This window comes from Prionailurus viverrinus, unplaced genomic scaffold (assembly GCF_022837055.1).
Source record: "Prionailurus viverrinus isolate Anna unplaced genomic scaffold, UM_Priviv_1.0 scaffold_35, whole genome shotgun sequence".
Lineage (NCBI taxonomy): Eukaryota > Metazoa > Chordata > Mammalia > Carnivora > Felidae > Prionailurus > Prionailurus viverrinus.
In genome coordinates, this window is record NW_025927605.1 from 6,833,709 (window position 1) to 6,849,440 (window position 15,732).

At 49.5% G+C, this 15,732-nt stretch overlaps 1 pseudogene; it reads left to right on the forward strand.

Annotated features, from left to right (window-relative positions):
• Nucleotides 1-3,223: 3,223 nt before the first annotated feature.
• LOC125158695 (phosphatidylinositol N-acetylglucosaminyltransferase subunit P-like) lies at nucleotides 3,224-15,342 on the forward strand (annotated as a pseudogene).
• Nucleotides 15,343-15,732: the final 390 nt, after the last annotated feature.

Here is a 15,732-nt window from a genome sequence, read left to right on the forward strand (position 1 = left end):
CTGTGCTGTTCTTGAAACCCTTGCCTTCAGGTGGGCTTCCTCCTACCTGTGACAATGTGGCAGAAGGGGAGCCCTGCCATATATATTGGTTTCCTGACCTTAGGCATGAAGGTCTTTGTGTCTGCACTACGCAAATGACGTATGCAATAAAATGTAAATGGAGTCTCGGCACAGAGTATATAGGCTGGTGCAGGTGGACATATGGGCTGTTTCCAGCACACATAGAGATGAGGAACAACCCCAAATAGTGACCTTCCTTAGACACGAAGGCTCTTAAGAAGTCACTCTCCACAGACACAGCGGGGTTCTACGGGGAGCTTCCCGGTGTGGGGCATCTCCTTGTATTCTGTTCCCCAAGAAATACAGCCACTTCCCAATAATGCCAATAATGCCAGAGGAAAGACACTAAATTCATGATATGATATTTCCACAATGCATCTGTAGCAAGGTGCTAACCCTAAACATAACCAACGTACAAATCCTCGCCTGAACCTGAACCTGAACCTGAGCCTTCACCTCACTCCTGACCCTAAATCTAAACATCTTCCCAACCCTCTCAACTAACCCCAATCTAAACACAAACCCAACTCTAAAATCTAAAACAACCTGACTCCAGACCATAATCCTAACATTAACCCTAACCCTGATGTTAACTCAGGGGTTCTCAACCAAGGGAGACTCCCACTGTTGCCACCCCAACCTCCACGCCCAAGGAAGCATTTGACGATGTCCGGAGATATTTTTGGTTCCTAGGATGTAGATACAATAAGAATCTAGTGGGTAGAGGCCAGGGTTGCTTCTAAATATCCTAAAAATGACAGGGTGGCCCCCATGATGGAATTACCCAGCTTCAAATGGCTGTAGTGCCTGGACTGAGAAACATTGCCCTAACCTTGACCTAACCCTAATTCTAAATTAAATGAATACTGATCCTTGCTTTATTTTTATTTATTTTTAATTTTTTAGAAATGTTTTTATTTATTTTTGAGAGACAGAGCACACGCTGGGGACGGGCAGAGAGAGAGGGAGACACAGAATCCGAAGCAGGCTCCAGGCTCTGAGCTGTCAACACAAAGCCCAATGCGGGGCTTGAACCCACGAACCGTGAGATCATGACCTGAGCTGAAGTCGGACGCTTAACCGACTGGGCCAAAAATAGGTGCCCCTATTTTATTTTTTCTTTATGTTTTTTAATTTATTTTTGAGAGAAAGAGAGAGAGAACAAGCAGGGATGGGGCAGACAGAGGGGGCTACAGGGGATCCCAAGCGGGCTCCACACTGACAGCAGCAAGCCCCATATGGGGCTCAAACTCACAAACTGTAACTTCATGACCGAGCCGAAGTCAGATACTCAATCAGCTGAGTCACCCAGGCACCCTTATTTTTATTTTCTAAAGGCAATCTCTACACCCATCATGGGGCTCAAACTTACAACCCCGAGGTCAAGAGTCACACGCTATCTACTGACTGAATCAACCAGGTGTCCCAGACCCTAACTTTAAATATAACTTTAACCTAATGTCCCACCCCTAACTCTAAACTAAACGTATACCCAAACTCAGAATCTAATCCTAACTGAAACCCCAACCCTAACCCTAATCCTCTCCTGGACCCTAATTATAAATCAAACCCAATCGGAGCTCAACCCTAACAGCCAGATGGGAAAGGTTTGCTAGGATGAGAAGAGTGAGGCCAGAGTCTGATCCTACTGCTTTTTCCCTTGGTTTTTCTTCACAATCAACACGAAATTGTTCAGACCTTTCTGGATTATGCAGGTCCTCTATTTCTCCTGACCCAGTATAGCACCGCTCATCAGCCCCTTTCCCCAGATGACAGGGTATTAAAGGAGATGAAATTCAGACTCAGTTTAGCCCTTAGCTGCTTATCAATATACCTCAGAGGACACTGGTAGAGAAGGGTAATTTAAAAAAATCGTGTGTGTGTGTGTGTGTGTGTGTGTGATTTGGGGGGAAGTAAATCCTCAACGTGATGCTACTTAGGTGCAATTTTCTTTTTTTTCCCCTAATATTCTTTTAAATTAAGAAGAAGTTTAAATCTGCTCCCCTACTTTATCTTTTTTTTTTTTTCAGCGTTTATTTTATTTTTTGGGGGGGGGACAGAGAGAGACAGAGCATGAACGGGGGAGGGGCAGAGAGAGAGGGAGACACAGAATCGGAAACAGGCTCCAGGCTCTGAGCCATCAGCCCAGAGCCTGACGCGGGGCTCGAACTCCCGGACCGCGAGATCGTGACCTGGCTGAAGTCGGACGCTTAACCGACTGCGCCACCCAGGCGCCCCTAAAAACATTTTAAAAATAAATAAGTAAATTAAATTTTTTTAAAAAGATTTTTTGTTTGTTTGTTTTTAAGTAATCTCCCGACCTCACGTGGGGCTCGAAATCACAACCCCTAAATCAAGAGTTGCATGCTCCACCGACTGAGCCAGCCAGGCATCCCTTAATCACAAACACTTTTAAAAGTTCTGGTCCTTGGGGCCCGCCTGAGTGGCTCAATCGGTTAAGCATCTGACTTCTGCTCAGGTCATGATCTCGAGGTTTGTGAGTTCAAGTCCCGCATTGGGCTCTGTGCTGGTAGCTCAGAGCCTGAAGCCCACTTCAGAGTCTGTCTCCCTCTCTCTCTGCCCCTCCCCCTCTCACGCTCTATCTCTGTCTCTCTCTCTCAAAAACATAAAAAAAAAAAAGTCTCCGTCCTTGGGGCACCTCCTGGTTCAGCCAGTAGAGCATACGACTCTTGATCTTAAGGTCGTGAGTTCTAGCCCCACGTTGGAGGTAGAGATTACTAAAACGGAAACAAAAAGCTTCCGGTCCTGGAATGAGGTGGGGGTGGAAGGTGGGGTGGAAGGTGGAGAGAAGGTAACCAGGTAGTGGGGCCAGGTAAAAGCCCTGGAGTATGGCACTGGATGTCAGGTTGAAGGGCTGACAGTGGACATTAGAGGCACCGGTCCAGAGCCTCGGGAAGAACTCAGTACTGTCCCGATTTCCCTACATCTTATAGAAGGTCAATGCCTCCTGCCAGGACTCTCCCATTCACATGCAACTTGGAGCATTACATTTAGCACCCCCGAGCATTACAGAGGCTTGTGACAGAGCTGAGTTACGCAGGCGGGCATTAAAAAAAGACAGCAGTGTGCTGACGTAGCTGAGTTGTTGGGAGGGGCCTGAGCGGGCACTTCAAGGACCAAGATCGTCTAAGCCACAGGGAAAATGGTGGGAAATTCACCTTCACCATTGCCAGTAAGAGTGACTAATGGCTTTGCTCTTTTTTTAAGCTCCCAATTTGACTTTAGTCTTGAATCTTGGCTAAACTCCTTAGGCTGTACCTCTTGGCCTCAACATTGGGCAGAGGCCTTGCCTGCCTACCTCCTCATTAGTCTAGTAATCAATTATGTACCCTTATTTGGAATAAACATGATGAGTCCTCTCCACTCAATTCCATTCATACAATCACAGATAACTATGCTAAAAAATCAACAGCAGAAGAAATTCCAAAAAGAGGCCATCCCAGCACTAAGAGACATTCCTACGAGTGAAACAAACCAAATGTTCTTTCTTGCAGCCCAAGAACTTTATGCCAAAAAAGAAATTGTATATAGACTAACCCCAAGCGCCTATCATAAGTTTTTTTTTTTAACTTTTTTTTTTAATTTTTTTTTCAACGTTTATTTTTTATTTTTGGGACAGAGAGAGACAGAGCATGAACGGGGTAGGGTCAGAGAGAGGGGGAGACACAGAATCGGAAACAGGCTCCAGGCTCTGAGCCATCAGCCCAGAGCCTGACGCGGGGCTCGAACTCACGGACCGCGAGATCGTGACCTGGCTGAAGTCGGACGCTTAACCGACTGCGCCACCCAGAAGCCCCATCATAAGTTTTTGACGTAATAATTTTGACCATGATCATTTTGACTATCGATACCGGAACGTAAGAAAAAGTAAGTTGAACTTCTCTTAGATTAAGTTCCATTAATATTATAAATGTTCTCGAATGTAGTTATTAATGGACAGAATAAATAAAATCCTGCATTACCAGTAAAAAGGGAAAGAAAGCAAGCAGTGAACTGTTTAAGGGGAAGGATGAGTGGGAGCTCAGAACAAAAAGGGCTAGAGAAGGAGCAGGCTGGGAAGTCATAGGGTTAGTGACACATGAAGCCCTAAAATGTTGGAAAAAAACAGACATTTACAGATCAACTGTAGAGGAAAGTGCACTGGACCAGGGCCAGAAAATGTATGTTTGAATTTCATCTTCAATGCAGACTTTAGACGTGTCATTTCCCACAATTTTTCCATCTGGAAAATAAGAGGGTTAGACCAGAACTTAAAATCCCTCCCAAGGTTGACATTCTAGAATTCCTGACTCCCCCAGTCAAAACCACCCTGTGCAAGTCTTTTTCTAGTCCTAGCTCCCCTCTGCGTGACTGAACCAGCCCGGCCCTCCCCACCGGGCATTTGTTTGCATGTCACGTTGCATTTGTGTTCTGGTGGGTAGAAGTCTCTGGTTTCTCCTTCAAGACACAAGCCTCTGAAAGACGAAACTGTCTGGAACTCCCAGCTCTTGGAGCCTCCGCTATAGTGCTTTGCTGGCCTAAGAGGCTCTGTGAGGTCCCCAGGCAGGGATGTCTGTCCTAGCACGTGGCCTCCTCTGTGTCCCCGAAGCCGCCCCTGCCCTGTCCCCAGGACCCAGGGCCCGGCTGGCCAAGAGCAGAGCATGTCGGGAGCCCTCCACAACTGCACATTAATCCTCCTGGAGTTGGAGGCCCCAGCACCCCAAGGAGCTGATGTTTCTTGATGAGGAGCCTGGCTGCATTGAGTAGATGAAAAGCTGTCTTCGCAGTGGAGTGAATTCCCTCAGACCCAAAGCAGCTGCTCCTCAAAGTCTCCAAAAACACAAAGTCCTCATGAATAAATATTAGGGGACGAAATGAGGTTTCCCAAGAACAAAAGCAGAGTTGAAGAAGTTACTGAAAGAAGCTGGGATCTTTCATCTCACAAAATATGTCGCTTACGTGTCGCCCCAGACTCTCCTTGCCAACCCCCCTCCCGTTCCACTGATCTGGAGCCACATCCTGCTTCTCCCTCACATGGAAACAGGCAGCACCTAGGAGATCATCTGCTCAGACTTTCCTTCAGAGGAAAAGAGAAACCGCAAACAGCTGCCCCATGAGCCATCCTGCCAAATTCCAGCTCAGACCGGGGGATCTCGATGACCTCATCGGTATCCGAGCTGGAACTCACTTCTCCGGGGACAAGGGGGCTGCCAGCACCCGCGCAGAGTCCCTGGCAGAAGAAGAGGCGGCATGGTGGGTTCACGTCTGTGCCACACTGGGAGAGGTGGGCCAAGATCTGCACCCAAGGACTGAGCCCTGGGCCAGGCCCTGCTTTGCCAGTTGGCAGCTTGGGGTGAATCCCTCCACCCCACCATGTCTGCCCTGCTCCTTCCAATCAAAAGAGAGCCCAAGTTAGAGCCTCAGTCTCTCTCATCTGGATGCCAACAGCAATGCAAATACCCTTGGGAGAAAATGTGTCTCTGCCCTGATGGATTTATCAGAGCCTGTCCAGAACAGTTTTGCTGAAACAGAAGGTGTGAGAGAGAAGGAGAACCAATAGAGTCAAGGGGTCCAAAGGTTCAAATCTCCTGCAAGGCCAAGGCCAGAGGAGGAGCCTCAGAACTCATGTTAGAACAAACCCTTCATGCCGCAGCTGGGGAAACCAAGGCCCAGAGAAGGAGACCATCTTTCCCGGCGTCTCATGGCAAGTCAGTAGCAGAAGCTAGATCTCCAGGCTCCAGCCTCAGCCCTGCGCCAGCTGCAGACAAGGAGAGCCCAAGGCCTGAAAGCCACACCTCGCCTGCTTCCCGGGTTTGCCAGCTGACCCCTCCCACAACTCTGCCTCCGGAATACTTGGTTCCCCCCCCCCCCCGGAGTGACCTCTGCTCTCAGCCCTGAGCCCCCGCAAAGCAGCATGAGCCGGCAGAAAGGGGTTGGGTGAAATGGAAGACTGGGGCAAAAATCTTCCTAAAGAAAGACCTAGGGAAGTCTGCATCTTTAACTGCATCAGACTCTAATTGTTGTTAAATCTTGGGGTGCCTCAGTGGCTCAGTCGGTTAAGCGTCTGACTTCGGCTCAGGTCATGATCTCACGGTCCGTGAGTTCAAGACCCGCGTCAGGCTCTGTGCTGACAGTGGGGAGCCTGGAGCCTGCTTCGGATTCTGTGTCTCCCTCTCTCTCTTTCCCTCCCGCCCCCGCCCCCCCCCGTGCTCTCTCTCTCTCTCTCTCTCTCAAAACTGAATAAACATTAAAAAAGAATTAAAAAAAAAAAAAGATCTTAAATCTTGACTCGGAGTGGGGCTCGTGGCTAGTACTTGTCTTTCTGGCCCCAAATGCGCCCTCCAGAATAGTAAGGCAGTCATCTTTGGATGCAAAGATCGACATGCTAATAAATTATTCCTCGTCTGGACTCTTCGAATGATGCATTCCTTTCCCTCCTACCTGATAGTTGTTTTTGCAGTGGAAAAGAGTGGGACCTTAGAATCAGACCTAGGGTATATGGGTTAAACTTCAAAAATTATTTTTAACTGCGGTAAAACGTGCATAACAAAATTCACCGTCTTCATCATTTTTAAGGGTGCAGGTCAGTACATTCGCGTTGCTGCGCAGCCAATCTCCGGGACTCTTTTCACCTTGAAAAACCGAAACTCGGGGCGCCTGGGTGGCGCAGTCGGTTAAGCGTCCGGCTTCAGCCAGGTCACGATCTCGCGGTCGGCGAGTTTGAGCCCCGCGTCGGGCTCTGGGCTGATGGCTCGGAGCCTGGAGCCTGTTTCCGATTCTGTGTCTCCCTCTCTCTCTGCCCCTCCCCCGTTCATGCTCTGTCTCTCTCTGTCCCAAAAATAAATAAACGTTGAAAAAAAATTTTTTTAAAAAAGAAAAACCGAAACTCTATACCCATGAAACCACCGACCCCCCACTCTGCCCTCCCCCCAACCCCCGGCAGCCATCATTCCACTTCCGTCTCTTATGAACTCGATGACTTTGGGTATCTCACATAAGGGCAACCGCACAGAATTGGTCTTTTTGTGACTGGCTTATTTCACCTAGCATCATGTCCTTAAGGTTCATCGGAGTTGTAGCACGGGAAATGCAGAATTTCCTTTTTAAGGCTGAGTGAGACTCCGTGGATGCACACACCACATTCTGTTTATTCACTTGATCTGTCGATGTGCACCTACGTTGCCTGCACCTTTAATAATGCTGCCGTGCGCAAGGGCGTGCTTTTCAGTTCTCTTGGGTATATACCCACAAGTGGAATTGCTGCTTCACAGGGTAATTCTATTTTACATTTTTTCTATTTTAAATTTAACTGCTATCTGATTGGCTTAAACTTTGGGGGCCTTTCGTTTGAGTATTGCAAAAACCATGTACATAAAGCTCTTGGCTTGAGGCTCGGTACATGGTAGGAATTTAAGAAATGGTTGCCCGCCACCCCCCCCCCACCATGAACTCTTGAGAAAAGGGCTGTGTTTTGTTTCTGTCCCCTAAGCGTGTAGCATGGTGCCACACATATACAGCAGGTGTTCAATATACGACTGTAAGCGAATGAATGAATAATGAATAGAATAATTTCTATACATTGTAAGCACCCAATAAATGTTGGTGGAATGAATGAATGCATGTAATATTTCCTATAAAAAACCCTCCTCCGTCTGCAGCCTACTACGTGAGAAAAGGAATCCGCTCACATCTCTAAAGTTCCTGGCAGAACAATGGAGAATCAGGTATCTGGCCGACTGCCGCTCATGCCAATGCTGACGAGAGCTCCCGCTTTCTGGGGCCCTTCGTTTTCCTTCACCCTTGGCAAGGGAATTCCATTGTGCAAGGTAGGTAAAGGTGGGGGCGCCTGGGTGGCTCAGTCGGTTAAGCGGCCAACTTCGGCCCAGGCCATGATCTCACAGTTTGTGAGTTCGAGCCCCGCGCCGGGCTCTATGATGACAGCTCAGAGCCTGGAACCTGCTTTGGATTCTGTGTCTCCCTCTGTCTCTGCTCCTCCCCTGCTCCCACTCTGTCTCTCTCTCTCTCAAAATAAATAAACATTAAAAAAAAAAAAAGGATGGGGCGCCTGGGCGGCTCAGTCGGTTAAGCGTCTGACTTCGGCTCAGGTCATAATCTCACGGTTTGTGAGTTCGAGCCCCGTGTCGGGGTCTGTGCTGACAGCTCGGAGCCTGGAGCCTGCTTCAGATTCTGTGTCTCTCCATCTCTCAGCCCCTCCCCTGCTCATGCTCCGTGTCTCTCTGTCTCTCAATAATAAATAAACGTTAAAAAAATTTAAAAAAAAAAAAAAGGAGGTAAGATGGATCTGCGTGTGAAAATACGCAGAGCATTTCCAGGCTGCCCTGGGCTTGCCATGGTTTCTCTCTGCCTACCATACTCCCACAACACATGCCATGAGCTCCGAGGTGGATTGCAAAACGGAGCCATCCAGTTCCAATGCTGTTGGCCCATGCAACTCAGATGGTTTTTTTTTTTTAAAGATTTCATTTTTAAGTAATCTCGACACCCCACGCGGGGCTCGCACTCACAACCCTGAGATCAAGAGTCACATACTCCACGGACCGAGGCAGCCAGGCGCCCCGCAACTCCGAGAATTTCAATCACCCGGCCCGAGTCCCACAGCAATGACCAGGCCTCGCCTCTCACCAGCCTCCCCACTCTGGTCAAGCTCCCTCCTTGACCCAGGAGGCTTATCTGCTCTTATGTTGGAGCCCAGGCCCTTTTTCCTCCCCCCCAGTTTGGCTTCCACTTTTCTTTTTTTTTTATTTAAAAAAAATTTTTTTTCAACGTTTTTTATTTATTTTTGGGACAGAGAGAGACAGAGCATGAACGGGGGAGGGGCAGAGAGAGAGGGAGACACAGAATCGGAAACAGGCTCCAGGCTCCGAGCCATCAGCCCAGAGCCTGACGCGGGGCTCGAACTCACGGACCGCGAGATCGTGACCTGGCTGAAGTCGGACGCTCAACCGACTGAGCCACCCAGGCGCCCCTGGCTTCCACTTTTCTAAGCACTTCCCCCAGTGCATCCAATGTAACTAACTACTCAGCTCCCTAGAACCTATTTATACTGCCTTCCTTCTGAAATGTCCTTTCCGTTCCCAAGTACATTGGTCAAAACTTGCCCACAGTGGTGACCAGAAACAGGACCAAAGGAAGGGAAACTCCCTTGCAGGTGCATAGATTGAGGACTCATTTAGGGCCTCCACCCATAGGACCTGGCATACAGTAGGAGCTTAATAAATATATGTTAAATGGATAAATATTGGTGTAATATATCATATTCCTATATGATTTTTTAGACTGTAAATTCCCCAAGTATGGGTTTAAGAACTAGGTCTCTCCTCTCAGATAGGAGGTCTCCTGACCCAGAGGCACTACCTATCTAACATACGTGAGGCTTCTGAGAGCAAATTCTTGCCACTTCTCCACGCTCCGTGAACCCCGAAACTTCACCAAACACCTTGCTAAATGATGACTTGGACCAGGGTTCCTCGGCCTTCATATTATTGACATTCTGGGCCAGAGAATTCTTTGATGTAGGGGGCCGTCCAGTACATCGTCATCCCCGGCCTCTACCCGCTAGATGCCAGTAGCAACCCCCTCCCCATCGTGACAACCGAAAACCCTCCAAACGATACCAAAGATCTCCTGTGCTTGGGTGGGGGCGGGCCACAAAATCATTCCCACTCGAGAACCGCCAACCTAGACAGAGGCAGAAAGAGAAGCAGTCGCTCTACGTTTTATTGCCTGCTGGGAACAGAAAGTATTTTTCTGGTAGAGGGAAAGTTGCATATTTATTCGATTAAGAACTGATGAGTAGGGGCGCCTGGGTGGCGCAGTCGGTTAAGCGTCCGGCTTCAGCCAGGTCACGATCTCGCGGTTGGCGAGTTTGAGCCCCGCGTCGGGCTCTGGGCTGATGGCTCAGAGCCTGGAGCCTGTTTCCGATTCTGTGTCTCCCTCTCTCTCTGCCCCTCCCCCGTTCATGCTCTGTCTCTCTCTGTCCCAAAAATAAATAAAGGTTGAAAAAGAACTGATGAGTAACGTACTTCCAACCCCAGGGGGTTTCTCAGCATTGAAACGGCGGGCCCTCCAGGTGAGATAATTCCTGCCCGGGACAAAATTTCCATGTCAGGTCATTGGGGTACAGAATGGAATGACAGGAGAAGGAAGTGGAGAAGTATGAGGACGTGCCCCAGAAGTTACTAGAAATGACAATTAAGTACTTATACTCCTCAGCTAGGACCAGCCAGGGCTCCAAACCTGGGGTCAAATACATAAGGGCCTGCTCCAGTTGGATCCCACCTGCTTGCAGAAACTGGTGCCCAGAGAGACTGAACGACTTTTCAGATATTGCACAGCACATGAGAGGGAAAAAAAAAAAAAAAATCAGGGCTTGAACTCCTTCTGAAGTTAAGATGTCTGAAAGTCAAGGGGATGGGGTATACCCTCAGCCGCCCAGGACCTGTTCTCTCATCTGCCCTAATCTGACTCTGGAAACACAGACTAGACCAGGACGAGAGGGAAGAAGCGTCTACTGGTGATCTCTGCTTGGGGCGGGGGCCGGGGGGGACCGGACAGTTCACAACACCAGGCCGTTTCCCAGGATGCTCTGGGTTGCTGGCTTCTGAGCCCACTATCTCACTTTCTTGTTGCTGCATGGAGATAAGCTATCGGCTTCTGCACAGGATCAACTGAGGAAGTCAGGAGGGAAGGGAGGCCTTGGCCGCTGGCAGGAAAAGGCTGGCAGAAAAAAGAAAAAAACAAAAAAAAAAAGCAAAGCAAAGTATCCTGGGGACAAAACTGCTGACTGGGCTGGCTAAGAAGGAGGGAAGAAGAGGCAGAGTTGAAGCAAAGGGGGAAAATGGGAGAGGGAAAAGGAGAGAAAGGCAGAGAGACCCACAAAAACTAAAATGACTCAGCAAAACAGAACGTCAGGAGAGAGTTTTTCTCCTCTTTCTATTAAAATTTTCTCGGGGCGCCCAGGTGGCTCGGTTAGTTAAGCGTCCAACTCTTGGTTTGGCCTCAGGTCATGATCTCATGGTTCGTGAGTTCGAGCCCTGCATCGGGCTCCACACTGAAAGTACAGAGCCTGCTTGGGATTTTCTCTCTCTCTGCCCCTCCCCTGCTCGCTGTCTCTGTCTCTCTCAAAATAAATAAACTAAAAAAATTTTTTTAAAAAGATTTAAAACCACGTTGCCTGAGTGGCTCAGTCAGTTAAGCATCCGACTTCAGCTCAGGTCATAATCTTGAAGTTGGTGAGTTCAAGCCCTGCGTCGGGCTCTGTGCTGACAGCTCAGAGCCTGGAGCCTACTTTGGATTCTGTGTTTCCCTCTCCCTCTGCTCCTCCCCTGCTTGTGCTCTGTCTTCTCTGTCTCTCAAAAATAAATGTTAAAAAAAAAAAAGATTTAAAACTGTGTTTTCTCATCAGTTTGTAGGGTGCCCTTTTAAAATGTGCTTTCCTGCTGCCTTGCCTTCAAAGAGTTAATGCAAAGCAAATATTCCTAAAACTCATTTGTGATCCCATAGAGAATCAAGCCTTTAAGAGTGATTTACTGTGTGACTTCAGGAAACTCATTCAACTATTCTGAGGCTTTATGCTCCCCTCTTATTAAAAAAAAAAAGAAAAGAAAAAGAAAAAGAAAAAAGAATGCAGAGATTACCCCAGCCAGCTATAAGGAGAGGCCTCATGGTCTAACTCACTAGAAGTGCTAAAGAGCTGTTCTTTCATCTGGAACTACCTAGGGAGAGATTTTCTTACCAGGAGCTTTTACATCCTCATTCATTTGAATTGGCGCTCTGGGAGCCAGGCTGGGAACAGGTATTTTTATCTTACTCTAATGGATAAGCAGTGGTATAACCAGTTAAAAAAAAAAAAAAAAAAAAAAAAAAAAAAAAGGATCTCTCCTTTGCTACACTCCTCCGAATACTATGGAAAAGCCCCAGACTTTCTCCTTTGAGCAGGATTCCAAGACTTGGCTGAGCAGACTGGATTTGGGGGAAGGGGATCCTGCTCTTTGGAGAGGAGAGGTACCCACGGGCTGGCAGAGAGACTGCTGTTGGCATCAAAAAGCTTGAATCAGGAGCCTCTCTCTTTTTTTTTTCAACGTTTATTTATTTTTGGGACAGAGAGAGACAGAGCATGAACAGGGGAGGGGCAGAGAGAGAGGGAGACACAGAATCGGAAACAGGCTCCAGGCTCTGAGCCATCAGCCCAGAGCCCGACGCGGGGCTTGAACTCACAGACCGAGAGATCGTGACCTGGCTGAAGTCGGACGCCTAACCGACTGCGCCACCCAGGCGCCCCTGGAGCCTCTCTCTTAAAGCCAGCTGCCTAAGCCTCTCGCAGTTACACGGGTCCTTGGTATGGACTGCCGTGACTCAGTTTCAATGTTGGAACTAACACAGGCGACTACAGTCCGTAACGCTCTGATAGAACAAGTCACAGCTGGGCTGGGAAGCAAGGTTAGGGTTAAAACTTCCCAGGTCTGTGCTCTTATCGAGAAAGAAGAGTTACTTCCTCTTCGCATTCTGTCTTCCATGCTTGCTCTCCTCTTTACTTTCCTCCAGGCCCCTTCTCCTTTCCCATCCAACTATAGGCGGCAGCCCTTTATTTATCCTCTTTTCCAAAGCCCACATCCTCCAGGGGGCCTACTCAGATTACACCTGCCCTTGAGGAATCCTTCCTTTACTTTGTTATTAGATCCCCAAATTTGTCTCTGAGAACAAGACCCTGCACACACAGAAAGACAGCAGTAAATCAGGGGTGAGTTATATGTCTAGTGTAATGTGCGTGCTCGTGTGTAAGTTAATACCACATGGATGAAATCTATAGCTGCCCCTGGTGATGCACTGCCTTGGGCTCTGAAATTCCCATGTTTATTTTATTTTTTTTTATTTTTTATTTTTAAGTATTTTTTTAATGTTTATTTAGTTTTGAGAGAGAGAGAGGGAGAGAGAGAGAGAGAGACAGAGCATGAGAGGGGGAGGGGCAGAAAGCGAGGGAGACACAGAATCTGAAGCAGGCTCCAGGCTCTGAGCTCTCAGCACAGTTCAAGCCCTCAGATGCAGGGCTTGAACCCACAAACCTGACCTGATCATGACCTGATCATGACCTGAGTCGAAGTCACATGCTTAACTGACTGAGCTACCCAGGTGCCTCCGAAATTCCCATTTTTAGAGAACTGGTTTCTGAAGAGTGGAAGGGACTATGATTCCCCTTGGTTGTTATTCCTTTTCTAGGTCAAACACGGCCCTGGCCCTAAGCCCCACCTCCCAGGACAAAGACCAAGCTGGAGAAGGTACCCCAATGGATAAGGACTTCATCCAGAACCATCCTGTGATATCACTGTTCTGGTTGCTTTTGAAGTATCTGCCTCTCTGCTTTGAAGTCCAAGGCAGGAGAGTCTCCAAAGGCAGGAGGACTCCCACATGCAAAAGAGGAAGGGAAGTTCCAAGTTCAAGTCCAGGAAAAGGAATGGAGAGGAAGAATCATCAAGCAAAAGGAGCCTTTCCCTCCCTCGTGGAAGGACACAAAATCACCAAGGCAGGAAAAGAATTTTCTCCTTTCTCTACCTACCTGAAACCCAAGACCCCTCCCCTTCTGCCTCTCCTGACCTGGTCAACCAGAGAATGTTCCTGTGACCTTGCAGGAGTCCCCTGAGCCAGGCTGAATCAAGGTGACTACAACCCGAGGAAGCTCCCAGGCCAGGGAAAGCATGGGAACATCCTGGCTAGGGGTCCTCTCGGGCTCCTGCAGCCGCCGGATGGGTGCAGCAGGTGTGGGTACCCGGCGGGAGGAACGGTGCCTCTGCTCTTGGCAAATTCTTTGCAGGGGTGTGCGCTGGTGGGAACACGAGTGAGCCTGAGTGAGCCTGAGAAGGAGAGAGAAGCGGGAGGGAGGATGAGACGGGGCGCCTGGGAGAGGCAGGCCGCTAGGGTGCAGCTGTGTGCTGACCGGGCGCCGGGACCAGGGCGGAGCTGGGCAGGACAGGGGCTGGCAGCAGCCGAGGCAGGCGAGGCCGTTTGGGTGTTGTGTTTCCACTGTAACTATAATTAGGCAGATTCTGTGTTTATTTAGGCTGAGAGCTCTAAGATAAATGACAGCTTCGAAGATGCTTTTCAGCACTTCATAAATCACCCACCGGCCCAGGCAGTTGGCTTCTGCCACGTCTGGGGTCGTCCTCGCGCCCTGCCCCCACCCCCACCCTCGGGGACGAGGGCACACCCGGGACGACCCCCGCGCTCCCGGCGCGACGGGCAAACGGTGCCCGTCCCTCCCAGAGCTCGCCGCCGCCTCCTGAGGTGGTCCCCGCGGCCGCGCGGGGCTCCGGTTGACAGGCAAGCTTGCCCTCCTCGGGGAGAATATGGTCTCTAATCGGCTCTAATTCAGGCTCTCTTCCCTGTGCCTGGCTGACACATCTGGAGATTTACAAGAGACATTTGAGAAGTATTTATAGCACAGGGGACTTCTCTTCCCCCTCCTATGACTGTCTGAGCCTCTCTTGGGGGCTCAGGGTGGAAGCTTCCTCGTCCTTTCCCATGGGAGAGCACATTCCTGGAGAGGGGTTGCGGACCGCAGGCCCTTTCCCAGTGGGACCTGGGAACTCCCTGGCCATGAGGAAGGGCGAAGAGCTGGACGGTGGTGACCCACCCTGTCTAGCCAGGCCTGGGTCAGGTCAGTCCCCTTACAGGAAGAGGGAGCAGGATGTGGGGAGTCGAACACCGGGCCTATCGAGCTTTGACGAGCCGCGTGCAAGCGGCCCGCGGAGGTGATAAACCCAACGGAGACGTGAACATGGTCTGGACCAGACACCTTCCCGTGCAGGGATTTCGAACCAAAAACGCACGCTGCAGAGCCTCCGGTCAGATCTCAGGGCCAGTGACGCGGACTCTTGTCCCAGTTTAGGAGCATGGATTTGGAAACATTGGCCTTGGTTTAAAAAAAAAAAAAAAAAAAAAAGCCGACCAACGTGCAGTAGGCAATAAGCCACAATAATCTGATGAGACCCATGCTATCAGGCGTAGCTCAGTCATGGTCTGAGAGGTCCAACCAAACCCGCAAGGAGAGTAAAGGGATTCCCGGCTCCAGACGTCAAGATACTGCTGAAGGAAGGAGGGGTGTCATACCAGCCGCTGCCCAGTCCCCCCAGCACAGTCTTCTCCCCAGGAGGGGTCTGCATGACACCAGCCAACGAAGCCATCTTCCCATGCGGGGCACTGCACCGCCAGGAAACCAAGCAAAGAGAGCGGATGTACTGGATCCTGTGCCCAACTCGGGAGCTCTGAGTAGACGTGCTGAGCAATCGTGGAACCCTCTGATCTCTACCAGAATTGCGTTCCTCTGTTTATTTATTTGGTATCGATTAGGCACCGTCTCTGAGCCAGGCACTGGGCTAGGTGCTGGGCATGAAAAGATGAAGACGAAACCCTCTCACTCCTAGTCCAGCGGGATTTGAAGTAGGCCCCATGCCCAACGTGGGGCTTGAACTCACAACCCTGAGGTGCTTGACTGACTGAGCCAGCCAGGTGCCCCACGTCCGAATTCCAATTCTGCCACTTACTAACTGTATGATCTGGGGCAAGTTCTTTAACTCCCCCTTGCCTCTTCTATCAAATGGGCACAATAATAATAACTATGATGATTATTATCGGGCTTACCTCATGGGGTTGGAGTGA